Raw genomic sequence first — 13,956 nt, forward strand, 5'->3', positions numbered from 1 at the left:
CCTCACCAAGAGGAAATTGGCGGAGCTGCACAAGCAGGCAGGACTGACCGGTGGAGGCAGGAACCCCGCGCCCCCCCTCACTGAACTGGAGGAACTGGTGTCCACAACAATTGAGACTGCGAGTGTGGTTGGAGTTGGGGACATGGACAGCTCAGCCAGAGCCAAAGCAAAAGGTAAGAAGCATGCACAGCATGACAGACCCTACCAGACACCTCCCCATTGGCCCCAATGTACAGCCAAACCCCAGTCCAGTACTGCTAGCAAAATACATGAGCAATGCATGATGGAAAATGTAGACAGCTAATGTAGGAACTATTTACAGTGCACATTAAACCGCAATGCACTTTAAGAAAGAAGCAGAGTAATTAAAATGACATGTGCAATGCATTTATTATAGTGACAGTAAGACATTTCCGCTCAGTTGACAAATGCTACTTTATTCCTAGGGGCCCCATCAGGTAGTGGAGCAGCAGCTGCACAAGTCTCAGCTCCAGCAACAGCAGACAGTGCGGTGGCAGGGCCAAGCAGCATGGATTCCTCACAGGAGGTGGAGGACAGCAGTGCCGTGGCCAATGAGGATGACTCAGGACATGCCCTCTTATCTCCCCACTCCCCCCAATTGTCACAATCCCCACCATTGCAGTTCTCACCAGAGAACTCACCCACACGGTCCCAGCCAGCACCTGCCACTGCTCCAGCCAGGAGGAGTATTGTGGCCCCATTGTCCATCATGGAGGGAGCTGCGGGTCAGGCACCAGCACCCACACCTGTGACACCTGTGGCACAGCAGGACACCCAGCAGACCAACACAAATCGCCGCCACCCACGCACTTCCAGCAGTGCAAATCCATCACGGGAGGGCACCGTCTTCCAAGAGCTTGAGGGGAGCATGGTCCGAATCCAGCGGATGCAGGCCAAGTCCTTCCTCGCTTGCCACCGGCAATTGCGTGAGCATAACCTGCAGATGGTGGGAATGACAAAGGGATTTGCAGAGTTTGTGGCAAGTAACCGTGAAATTGCAATAGGAATGGGGCGCATTACAACTGCCATAACACAGCTGTGTGCCAAGATGGACCAGCATGAGCACATAAGGCGCAGGGATGCCCGTGTACAAAACCGGGCAATTAACTGGCTTGCCACAGCAACAGCCCTGCTATGCCGCCGAGGCGCTAATATGGAAGAGTGCCTCACTCAAAACACTGCGGAGGTGACCAGAGGCATGGCCCGCATTACCAGTGCCATGGATCCACTCATCATTTCAAACACAGTGGTGAATCCTGCCCTGGACGTGGCTGAGGCTGGGGACAGCAGCAGCCGCAGCAGTCCGGCCAGCGCAGTGTCCGAGCTGCGCCAGAGCTCCAGGTGCTCCGCAGAGGCAGCCGGACATGCAGAAGGTGGGGAAAGCCGCATCCCAGTGGGTCTGCAAAGCGCAGCAGGAAATGACACTGCCAGTGTGGGTGAGGCAACCCGGCCCATTTCCTGTCTCCACATTGTAGTTAATCATTTCATTTGTTGCACATCAGTGCTGTAACGTTGTACCACAATTAAAAAAGTTTCATTTCTTCACATCCATAACGTGTCTGTGCATCTGTACTCACTCAGAAATAGTTGTCTATTATCTCCTCACGTCTGACCCTGCCATCACTTGGTGTAGACACTCCAGCAGGTTGTGTTTGTGGCACAGCAATGTCATCGTCAGGGTCCTCGTAGTCAGACAACTCTACCTCTGTGCCCTTCTTGACCGCAAGGTTGTGCAACATTGCACAGACAGCAATTATCTTGCAGCAGGTGATGGGGGTATATTGCCTTGCACCTCCGCTCTTGTGCAAGCATCTGAACCTGCTTTTCCAGATGCCGAAGGTCCATTCTACTACATTCCTTGTGCTTTTGTGCGGACGGTTATACCTCCTTTGGCTGGGTGTTGAGGGGTTGAGGTAGGGGGTGAGAATGAATGAGCGGAGGGCATATGCACTGTCGCCTAGAAGGAAAAGGGGAAACATTACTCACATGCATACATGTACTTCACACTGCTATTTAGGTTATGGGGGTCTGACACTATGTCTTACCTAGGAGGTATCCTTCACCGAATTACCCTGCCGTCAGCCGTGCATAAATTCCGCTATTTTGGAAAATGTAGGAGTCGTTGGTACTCCCTGGAAATTTAGCTACCACGTCAGTGATGACACACTTCGCATTACAAATCACCTGCACATTTATGGTGTGCCGTGACTTCCGATTGCGGTATACGTATTCCGTGTCAGCAGGGGGGCAAATCAGAATGTGTGTGCCATCTATGCACCCAATGATGTGGGGGAATCCTGCCATCTGGTAGAAGTCTGCTTTTGTCTGTACCAGTTCTGCATGGGTTGCAGGGAAGGAAATGTATTGGTCCATCCTTTGTATCATGGCGTCAAGGAACTTGTGGAAGAACCTTGACAGGCTGCTCTGGGTCACCCCTCCTACCACAGCTGCTGCACTTTGATAGCTGCCAGACGCAAGCAGGTGTAGGCTGCATAGCACCTGCACATGCACTGGGATTGCGTGTGCCCTTGGGGTGGTGTGCTGCAACAGGGGTTTGAGGTCCCTAATGAGCTCTTAGATGGTCTCTGGGTCCAGCCTGTACCTCTGTAGGATCTCTGCATCTGTCAGCATGGACAGGGTGATCCGCTCTCTATACACCTGCTCCTGTCTCAGCCATTCCCTCTCTCCTTCCTGCTGTAGCCGTAGCCGTCTTGCTATGACATAAAATGCAGCCATGGTGCAAGAAGAAATGCATTTTGGGTCCATTTTTATAGGTTGCACCTGGTTACCACCTGATTCAAATCTATGGTAACTACCGACTCTTAAATACCGAATTTGAAGCTAATTCGGTATTTCAGAGCTTTCCTACATCTCAATCTTCAGTTTTACCGAATCGGTATTGTTAACGAATCGGTTAGTTAACGAATCTGTATTTTTTTCCGATTCTGTGGTTTTTCCGATTCGGTGATTTTTCCGAATCCCTATTTTTACCGATTTGGTTCGTTAACGATTCGGTACACTTACCGAATCTGTGTATTTTCCGATTCGGTATTCTACCGAATCGGTAACTTTTCTGATTCGGTATTTTCACCGATTTGGGCGTTTTTCGGACTGCTACATCCCGATGGCTCGATACCGATCGGTAACGGCCGAAAATACCGATTTTCGGCCGTTACCGACCGACCTTCATCGGGCCCCTAGTCCTTTATCGCTGTGCCTTCTACTGGCGCTTGCAAGAAGAACCATGATGGACAGAATGCAGAACAATGTCATACACTCACTCCAGTACAGAGATCTGGGCCTAAATCCATTGTTTTGTTGCTCACCATGCCATTCTGGCACTTGGCCGGCTTCATCCCTTATCTCGTGGTAGTGGCCGTTCACCACCAAGGCTTTGTGTCGCAGTGTCTTTGCTTGATGTGGCATCAGATAGCCTCTGGGGCTGTATGTGCAGCGCACATTCTCCTTTCACCTTTAGGGGGCTTACCGCCTTGTGCCTTGCTGCCCTTGTCAATTTGACACTTGTCTGGACGGGTGCAGCTTTGGGCTTTATTGGGGGCTCTTGCATTGTCTCTGAACATTGTCTTTGTAAGGGCACACCTTGGTAGGCTGGTGTCTCTCACTGGTGCCTTGCATGCTTGTACTTCCGCTTGCAGTAATCGCCACTAAAGGCATGCAGCTGTGTCTTCTTGATTGCGGTGGCGGCAGATGGATGCTGAGGGGCTGTGCGACATGCAATGCTTCTTATGTCTTTTAAGGGTTTGCTGGCTGGCTGGCAGGGTTTGGCTGCTTGTGGTTTCTCTGGGCTAGTGCCTCGCTGGGCTTCTTGGCACACTTTCAGCAGTCTCTCCCCATTTTCCCGCAGCCACTGAACGGTGGCCCACACGAGGCCTGTGGTGCTCCTTGGCTAGTTTTATCTATGCTCCTGCTAGCATTCTTTTGTAGACAATGTTGGCCACTTGGGGCGTGTGGTACACTCAGCACCAGTCCTGGCTGCTTGTCTCTCAGTCCCCTTCTGCTCTTTTCCTTTGTTTGGCAGCTCCGTGTGTGGTGTGGCACTGTGACGACCAGGTGGTGCCGTGGGTGCTTTCAGAGGGGCTTCAGCAGCTTTCCTCTCGCTGCAGGCCGGTTTGGCTGTCTTGCAGCTGGGTAGATAGGGATTGCTGGGCGGCGGCTCTTTGACAGGGGCTACTTGAGGACAGGCACAGTCCTCCCACCCACACGGGCGCTGCCGGTGCGGGCAAACATTCAATTATTGGCATGTCCTTGGGCTCTTAGCGGTGCACACCTTGCCTCCGGAGATATAGTGCTGGCAGCGAGTCAAGCAGCTGGACATCTCTAGTTGGGTGGCAGTGCTCCTTGGGCTGATACAATCCTTTCCTCTGGACCAGGTGAGGATGGGGACGGGTTGTGCCTTGGAAACTTTCACTGATGCTCACTCATGAGCTGCGGGAGCAAACTCGGGCTCCTATGCCATGTTGATGCGGTTCCCTGGACTGCTGCCAGGTGTCGCTGTAGGCGTCTCTCCTCCCCAGCCATAGCAGACTGTCTTTCAGTTGCGGGCCTGTGCAGTCGCGGGTGATTTTTTTATTTTTTTTATTGAGTGAATTTTTTATAAAGCTCGGACATTACCCGAAGGTGTCAGAGCACTGTACAATAGAGCTAGTTACGTTACAAGAGAAAAGTGGTACAAAATAGAACACTACAAAGAAGGGTACACAAACACAAAGCATGCAGGGGTGAGGAATGCGCGGGAAAAAATACAAATTTACAATGAAGAGCGAACTTTCAAGGGGGCCTGAGTATGAAAGTATTAGTTCTGGAAGTGTCTTTAAAAAGAGAAGAGATTTGAGATCAGCTTTGAAGATCCGGGTAGAGGAGGTGGCACGGAGCAATGGGGGAAGTGAGTTCCAGATTCTCGCCGCATCGCCGCAAGGAATGTGCCATCGATCTTTCCCTTTTGAAGATGGGGGGGGGGGCTCAAGCAGAAGCTTTTCCGCATTGCGAGAGGGTTGAGAGCCTCCGGACAATTTCAATTTATTTGCCAGGTAATGAGGGGAGGACATGTGCAAGGTTTTGTGTGTGATGCAGGCAGTTTTGTAAATAGATCTTGCCTCGATCGGGAGCCATCGAAGAGAGGACAGGATAGAAGTGATGTGGTTGCTTCGTTTAGATCCTGAAATGAAGCGAGCTGCTGAGTGGAGGATGGATTTGGGAGGGGAGAGGTGGGATTTGGGTAGGCCCATCAGAAGAGAATTGCAATAATCCAGTCTTGAGAGAACCAGCGATTGTACCAAGGTTTTTAAGTCCCTCTCCGGGAAGAACCGACGGATCCCCCACAGAAGGCCCAACTGGTACCGTGCGTTCTTGGCAATAGAGTTGATGTGGGAGATTAAGTTGAGTGTTTTGTCAAGAATGACACCTAGGGATTTAGCGCTGTCGACAATGATGGGTTCAGCTGATCCATCCACGATTGAATGGAAGGAGGTGAGAGAGAGGTAGAAAGGAGGAGGAATTCAGTTTTGGCGGGAATGAGTTGGTGCACTCACATCCAGTTGTGAATGGAGTTGAGAGCAGAGTACAATAATGAGAGATCATGTGTGGAAGACACCTTGAGGTAGATTTGAGTGTCATCTGCATAAAGATGGTAATGGATCCCAGATTTGCGTAGGAGGTTCCCTAATGGTTTCAGGTAGAGATAAAACAGAGTGGGTGCCAGGATAGAACCTTGAGGGACACCTTGAGCTACAGCCAATGGAGATGAAAGACTGTTTGCTATCTTAATCATTTGGGATCTGTCCGAGAGGAAAGAGGCAAACCATTGAAGCACTGTGCCATCCAATCCCATTCTCTGTTGAAGAGTGTTGAGGAGGGTGCTATGATTAACAGTGTCAAAGGCTGCAGCAAGGTCTAGAAGAATCAGAAGACCCGCTTCCCCAGAGTCGAGTATATGCAACACATCATCAATCACTTGCAGCAGGGCTGTTTCAGTGCTGCAATTTTGAATGAAGCCAGATTGGAAAACGTCGAGGAGATTATTGTCCATAATATGTAGGGAAAGTTGTTTTGCAACACATTTTTCGGTGATTTTCAAACAAAAAGGAAGGTTGCTGATAGGGCGGAAGTTGTTGAGGTCGGTCGCATGAGCGGAGGTTTTTTTTAGAAGAGGGGTAACCTGTACTGATTTAAGGGCAACCGGGAGGGAGCCTTGACTGAGGAAGAGATTAACTAGCCTGGTCCAGTAAGAGAGAGTATGGGTGTAGAAATCGATGGCGAAGACGCTAGAGAGGTGGTCAGAAGAGTTGTTGGATGATTTGGTTTCAAGGATGCATTTGAGTAGGTCATCTTCCGAGATGAAGTCAAAGTATTGCCAGGTGACTAAGTATTTCCGCTCCTCAAAGGGGGTGGGGTGGGCAACTTGATCCACCAGTGCTTTGACCTTTGCATAAAAGAAAATAGCAAAATCGGCTGCTTTCTTTGTGGAGTCCTCGAGCTTACTAGTTAGGGGAGAACAGTTCTAACAGTTGCGTCTATTTTTGGCTGAGTCAAGGAGGGATCTGAAATGTGATGCTTTTTCATGGAAGATGTGGTTGTAGTATTTGGATCTGGCTGAACGTAACAGAACAGAGAGAGATTGGAGGTAGAAGGATATTTCCTGCAATGTTTCTCCAGGATTCTAAGCTATATTAAACCAAGGTGTTGAGGGGGTGGGTCTTTTCCTTTTGCTTTGGAGTGGAGCGACATTGTCGATTTCAACTGCTAGGACTGAGAGGTGGTGAGAACGTTGACATCCACATTAGGGTCAAGTCTAGGAAGTGAACGCATTGCAGAGTCACAAAAAGTATCAAGATCAATGTTTTTAGTGTTGCGGAACCAGGTAGTAGCTCTTTTAGGTTGGCCGAGAGTTATAACGTGTGAAAGATGAAAATGGAAGGGAACGAGGGAGTGGTCAGATCAGTCTACATGGATGGGGGGAGCAGTAGTCAGCAGGTCTACTTTGGATATAACAATATCCAGAATTGAGCCCTTGGAATGAGTGGTTTCTGAGCAATGTTGGAAGAGATCGCTGGCTGAGAGAAAGGTGGCAAGCTTGTTGGTACGGGCTGAGTGCTGCGCTGGTGTGCCCTACTGGTGTCCTGATGCTGCCTCCCCAGTCAGGGTCAGCATGTTCCACATTCCCAGATAAGGGAGTGCTGCCTCTTCAACGGGGATGGCCCACGGCAGCTTTCCCGAAATCGAGGGTAGGTGCGTGCTTGCCGACTTGGGTGATATCGCTGCAGGATACTGCCATGTGCGGAACCACAGATTTCTCACCTGCGGGGTTGCTCTGTGGTATATAAATAAATAATACCGGATCTATTTTTGAATGAATGAATGAATAACAGATAGCTCAATAAATAAGAGTCAAGATTCGAGGTAGTAGGAGTTTTGCAGGTTTAATACAGCATAAGGACAGGAACAGGACAACCTGCATAGGAATAGGATGACAGGGTCCAGCAGCTGCTGGGGCTGGGTCTGGGATGAGCGCGCTGGTCTTTAATAACAATACATGAGCATATATACATAGCGCAAACACATAGCATTACATTGCAGTAGGTGTAGCAGTGGGTGGAGCAGAAGCGGTGATGCGTAGCAGTCGCGAAAGATAAGAGTAAAAAGAAGGTGTAACTCAGACATGTGATGCAAACGTAACAGAATATGTCATGAATGGGGCGGAAACTATGGAGGGGGCTACCTAAGGAGCCGGGACCTCTAACCTGGTGGTGCGCGCAAACTGGCAATGACGTATCACTAGGAGAAGCTGGGGGCTATGAACTCTGTGCTAGGAGCAGAGACTGAAGTCTGGAGGGTCGGAGCGACATGTACCTAAACAGTATCTAGTATCTGATGTTTAGAGAACATGTTGATATAAACTAGAAGTCATGAGGGGAAAAGCTAATTGACTCTAAGACTAGAGCATGCATTTATTCTACATGTAGTGCGTGATGAAGAATATTAAATGACCATTAAATACAGTATTTCTCTTAATATGGAGCCGCATAGGCTAGACAATGACGGAAACTATTGATGCAGTTCAGTAGCTTAGGAATGCAGAGAAGGAGGACTAAACTGATAGCTGGAATCACAACATAGTCTTGGCAGACTCAGAGGCAGAGCCAAGCTGCACCGGGCACTGCGAGGCAGGAAGTAAGTGAAAGGTCGAGGATACAGGTGGGGGCTGTATCGCTCCTCAGCGAGGCTTCTGGAGACAGGAGCTGAATCTAGTGTCCAGGCCCTTTTGAGGCCTAGAAACGGGAACTTTATAATAGAATAACGTGCACACTGAGAAACGTGGCAACATTACTTTACATAGGCCTGATACTCATATTACTCATGGAGACTGGGGAATGACATACCAGAGGTGGACACAACTATAATTGCGTCTTGAATCGGACATGGGGAATAACATATGCATATTGATCATGCACACATAACATGTGATGGATGACACGTAGTGACACAGAACATGGCAAAATTTACTTTTCCACAGCTCTGTGGCTACAAACTCCTCCATTAGTCAGCAGGGTCCTTTCCACCACTCCTGGTTGCTTGCTGCCACCTGCAGGGCTCACCTCGCTTGCTGCGGTACTCTACTGCCTTATAGGGTGTCACAGCAGGCAGGCGACTTGAGGACATAGAGGCCAGCCGCCATTCACTCTCCTCACGACATGGCCTTTTTGCCTGCAGTCGGTTCGGGGGTGCCTGGGATTTAGGGTACTCCCCCCATAATTAAGCATCCACACAGTTGATAGTTGACCTGGGGAACAACCCGCTTGTCGCCAATGTTGTATCAGCCCTTGGCCCACATAACTATAATGACGGACACATATACCGGGTAGTAGGGTACTGTAACTGGCCACGAGCAAGTGCACCTGGGCCCTTTTATTAACAGGCCCACGTCACTCATGATGCCTGTAAGGGATGGGTGTGGGGTGTATGTGTGTCCACTCCCCCAAGGGAGTTGCTAACCAACTCAGTGTCTGCTGAGACACTAGAACGTGTCCAGCAGGACACTACAGAGGGGATCACTGAGCGCACAGTCACTGTCCCAGGGGCAGAATCACAATGAAGCCCAAATGCTGCAGCCCCATCCTCTCACCCACAACTACAACCATCCACCCCCATTGAATCCGACCTCCTGCCTACATCATTCCTTGGTGAATGTGGCTAGGTCTCTTCTCAGCAGGTTTGATGAGATGTTCATTGATTGGCTGGGTTTCAGAGCAAGAGTGGATGGTAGGCTGGAAGAGCAGAATGAGACAAGGCTCCTCGCACCCTCTCCATAGGTAGAGTCTCAGCTATTTAGAAAACATGTTCCTAAATGTCCTTAATAAGCCCAAGAGGACCTGAGTTTGAACCTCATAGTGGCCTTGTTCTTGAGTGTCCTATTCCAAGTCGGCTGTGCCCATCCCAATCCTGCTTGAGTGCCAAGAACAGAGCACCAACCTGTGGAGCCATTATATCTCAGAAATCAAGAACAACATATACTGTTTCACTCTGCCATCACTACAATTGACCATTCTTGATCTAGCCATAAACCCCACCATTCATCTGTCTGCTTACAGCCAAAGAGCTGGTATGTGAACAATTAGACGTCAGTATACACATGTGTTCAAGTGACTGTAACCACACTGTGCCCGATTCCCTTCCTGGTTTACTTCCATGTGAACTCACACAGGACCATATGCCTGATTTCAAGTTTGAAGGAAACAGAAAAGTGATGGGTGGAATGCTTGAATTAATCTAACGCTGCTGGTACTTATTTGGTCATTGAAACTGCAAGAACCAACGGAAGCGGGTCGGGTAGCTGGCGCTTCTAAATAATTTTAAACGAAATTCTGCGCAGCCAGTGACAAATGCGAATCCATCGCCTGCGCTGACTACAACAAGGAATCCCAGCACTGCAACATAGAGGACAGCCATTGAGCTTCCCAGAATTGCTAAAAATCACCAGCTCTATAGGGAACCCGGCCGGGTTTCCTAGTGAGTACAAATTTTAAATTCACCTCTACATGGTTCTTCACACACAGCAGTAATACTCTAGCAATTCGCAAATCAGATGTCCCCAACACTGTAGGTCCTGAAGAGACCCCACATCCATATTAGGGTCGAAACGCCATCGACAATTAAGAAAAGCGAACTACTGAAACTGGCATTCTATAACTATATAGATGTTATGTATTGTGAAAAAAGAGAGTGGTCGCTATTTGGATACAAAAAAGTGTATTTGGTAACCTTTCACATATTGCTTCACAAATGCTATTTCTATGTTTTTGGTTCATAATTTCACTTGGAACACATTACACAACTGTAAATAGTCTTTGATATCTCGTGTAATAATTGCTTTCACTGTATAGTCATATTTAAATACAGTTATTGAAAAACGCAATCAGTGTTTCTGGCTTGGTTTCTATTTGACATCTCACCTAATCCCTGCTTATACATGCGAATTCTTGCTTCTTCTCCATTCTATTATTAAGTATCTTCCCCACAGGAGCCATTGTTTTCTTTATAATACTTAATTACCCAGGCTCCGTTGTGAGTAGGGTTATCTTGTTCCTTCATTTACGACGTTTGGTACTTATTTGGGCAGCACCCAGCCCGTTGGTTTCTTGCTCACGCAGTCCAGCCTGGACTGCCAAGCCTAGTCATCTCTGAACCGAAAAACAAGCAACTCAAGACCGTTTTTTCCCTATCTATGGCTCTTCAATCGGGTGCAGCTTGACTCCAAAGGCCCATGTCTGGGCACCCATTGCACTTAGGCATGGCCTTCAAGCATACAATAAAGCGATGGACGGAATGCTTGAATTAATCTGGTTTAAAGATCAGCTGGCAGCCCACTGTCACCCGGGGGTGGAGGTAATAACCTTGACTGGCCTGGAAGTCTACTGCCCGCCATATGTAAAGACCTTAGCTTTCCTGCAGGAGACCTATATGCCTTCTGTGGCTGCTCTGAAGCTATTCAATGTTTCCTGAGTGCCCACCATGTCTAACCGCATGCGCGCTGCGGCGATTTTCGCGCTACGCGGCTTTTTTTCAGCGTGCGAGCGGCGCAACTCAATCAATCAATCAATCAAAGCATTTATAAAGCGCACTACTCACCCGGAGGGTCTCAAGGCGCTAGGGGAGGGGGGAGGGGGTCCGCTACTGCTCGAACAGCCAGGTCTTGAGCTGCTTCCTGAAGGCGAGGTGGTCCTGGGTCATTCGGAGGTGGGTCGGGAGGGAGTTCCAAGTCTTGGCGGCCAGGTAGAAGAAGGACCTTCCCCCTCTGGTGGCTCTTCGGAAGCGGGGGACGGCGGCGAGGGCGTGGCCGGTCGATCGAAGCTGGCGTGTGGGAGCGTAGAAGTTGAGGCGGCTGTTGAGGTATCCTGGTCCTTGGTTGTGTAGGGCTTTGTGTGCGTGGGTGAGGAGACGGAAGGTGATTCTCTTGTTGACCGGGAGCCAGTGCAGGTCTCGCAGGTGTCCGGAGATGTGACTGCGGCGGGGGATGTCCAGGATAAGACGTGCTGAGGCGTTCTGGATCCGCTGGAGCCTCTTCTGGAGTTTGGCGGTGGTACCGGCGTAGAGGGAGTTGCCGTAGTCCAGACGGCTGGTGACGAGGGCCTGGGTGACCGTCTTCCTGGTTTCGGTGGGGATCCACCGGAAGATCTTACGTAGCATGCGCAGGATGTTGAAGCACGACGAGGAGACGGCGTTGATTTGTCTGGTCATGGAGAGGGAGGAGTCCAGGATGAAGCCCAGTTTGCGTGCGTGGTCTGTTGGTTTGGGTGCGCTGCCCAGGGCGGGGGGCCACCAGGAGTCATCCTAGGCGGAGGGTGAAGGTCCCAGGATGAGGACTTCCGTCTTGTCCGAGTTCAGCTTCAGGCGGCTGTTCATCATCCACTTGGCTACATCTGTCATCCCTTCGTGTAGGTTGGCTCTGGCGGTGGCGGGGTCGTTGGTGAGGGAGAGGATCAGCTGGGTGTCGTCGGCTGATGACAAGCTGAGCTCGTCATCAGCGCCGAAGGGGTTAATGCAACCACTCAGCAAACTTTTTTCTTTTACAACAACAATCTCTGAAAGCTGGAGGTTGTTTCTGTGAAACTAATAGCCCTGACATACTAGGCATTTTCTCCAGTTTTTTTTCTCTTTGAGTATTTTTCGTGGGTGGGGGCTTTTTTTTAATGTTCCCTCGGCCGTGCCCTGAAAATGGGCACCACAATGGGAACACCAATAACAGTTCCTCCATGGCATGGACTCTAAAGTCCATGCCGTGCAGGAACTGGGGTACATGCAGACAGGTGGGCACATATTGTGCCCCCCTGCATGCACCTTAGGGCGCATATGCACAAGGGGACCCTCTAGGGCCCTCTTTGTATCCTCTCTGCCACAGTTTTCATGGAGTAGGAACCTCCATGAAAACTGTGGCAGAGAGGAAATTCGTAATATGCTTGGTTGGAATACGGCAGTCCCGCCAGGCATATTACGGCCTCCTGCCTGCCTGCTGCAACACCACCAGGAAACGGTGGGTCCCTGGCAACTGTGGTGGGCAAAGGTGGTCCGACTGTCTCAATTGTAATAGGGAGGTCAGAAGACCGCCACTGCCACGCCCCCATGGGCCTGGCGGTCCGTGGACCACCAGACTCGTAACAGACAGTCCCGGACTGGTTGTTGCGGGCACCGGGCAATCCCCCGGTGCACCGCAAGGGTGGGGGCCGGTTTTGGGCCCCTGGGGGCCGTTTTTGTTACCGGCCCCTGTAACAAAATCAGCCGAAAACCGGCCCTGGCAACGAGCACGGTCGAACCCCTAACCCCTCCAGGGGGTGTGGGTGGCCGGCCGAGCACTTTGCCAGGGCCGGTTTTGGTTCTCAGTCCGGCCCTGGTAACAGATCCCTAAAAAAGGCTGCTGCCTGCCGTGCCCCTTGGAATACTTGGTGCCCCGGGCCTGGGCTCTTCTCGCCTATGCCCAAGGCTTGCCCTGCTTGGGTCTCTGCCGGAAGAATCATCAGATTGTAAATAGAGTGAGCAGACCACCAATTTGGCGGACCGGGTTTGAGGGTTTGCACATATGTGTGTAAGTTCCTGTCCCTCTGTAGGTGCAGTTTTTGTCTGCTTGCGTCTGATTCAAGTTTGTTTGTGGTGCTGTGGTGTGTTTGTGTCTCTGCTCTTGTGTATCTGCTGGAATGGGTTCGGTGCAGGTAAACTTGGCAATAAAAATGACTTTGGAAGAAAAGGCTTTGTGCTTATTTACAAAGATGTTTACTCATTCCGCATTTAAAAGCAGCAACTTGCTTGGAAAATTGGACAAATAGATCATGACCCTTCGGCACTTGCAATTACAAGTATAAAAGCTATCAGAGGAAAGGCACAGACTTATGAATACTTAAGCACGGCGGCGCCGAAGCACATTTATCTCCAGTGGAATTTCAGAATTTCAAGAGACAGCTCACAGCAAAGCACAGCGCATCCGGCTGATTGAACGACCTGAACTTCCTTATTACGACGAGATTTGAGTATATAATTATATTTAAATGAAATAGTAGCATCAAAACATCGTCCAGGAGGTTGTCTGCGAAACTAAGTGTTCTGAGCATCAGTTTGCCAATTTGATGATATTGTGTGACCCTCGGCAGGCGACCTTCTCTCTACGTATCAGTTCCATTTTCAGACAAAAGTGGGAAGAGTAAACCAGACATAGTACAGATCTTCAATTTGTGGAGCTTGCGCTAGAGTGTAGGAGGTCGTCTGTTTTAACATGGATGGACAAAGGGCCCGATTCACAAAATTAATCTGAGACAAAATCCTAACTCTACGACTTTTTGTATTCACAAAGGGCATTTTGGAGTAGTAAAGTTAAGAATCCTGGGGCATATTTGCAAGGGCTTTATCTCCGCTTTTTTGGCTTAAAAAGACAAA

The sequence above is a fragment of the Lissotriton helveticus genome, chromosome 1_1 (genome assembly GCF_964261635.1).
Source record: "Lissotriton helveticus chromosome 1_1, aLisHel1.1, whole genome shotgun sequence".
Taxonomy (NCBI): domain Eukaryota; kingdom Metazoa; phylum Chordata; class Amphibia; order Caudata; family Salamandridae; genus Lissotriton; species Lissotriton helveticus.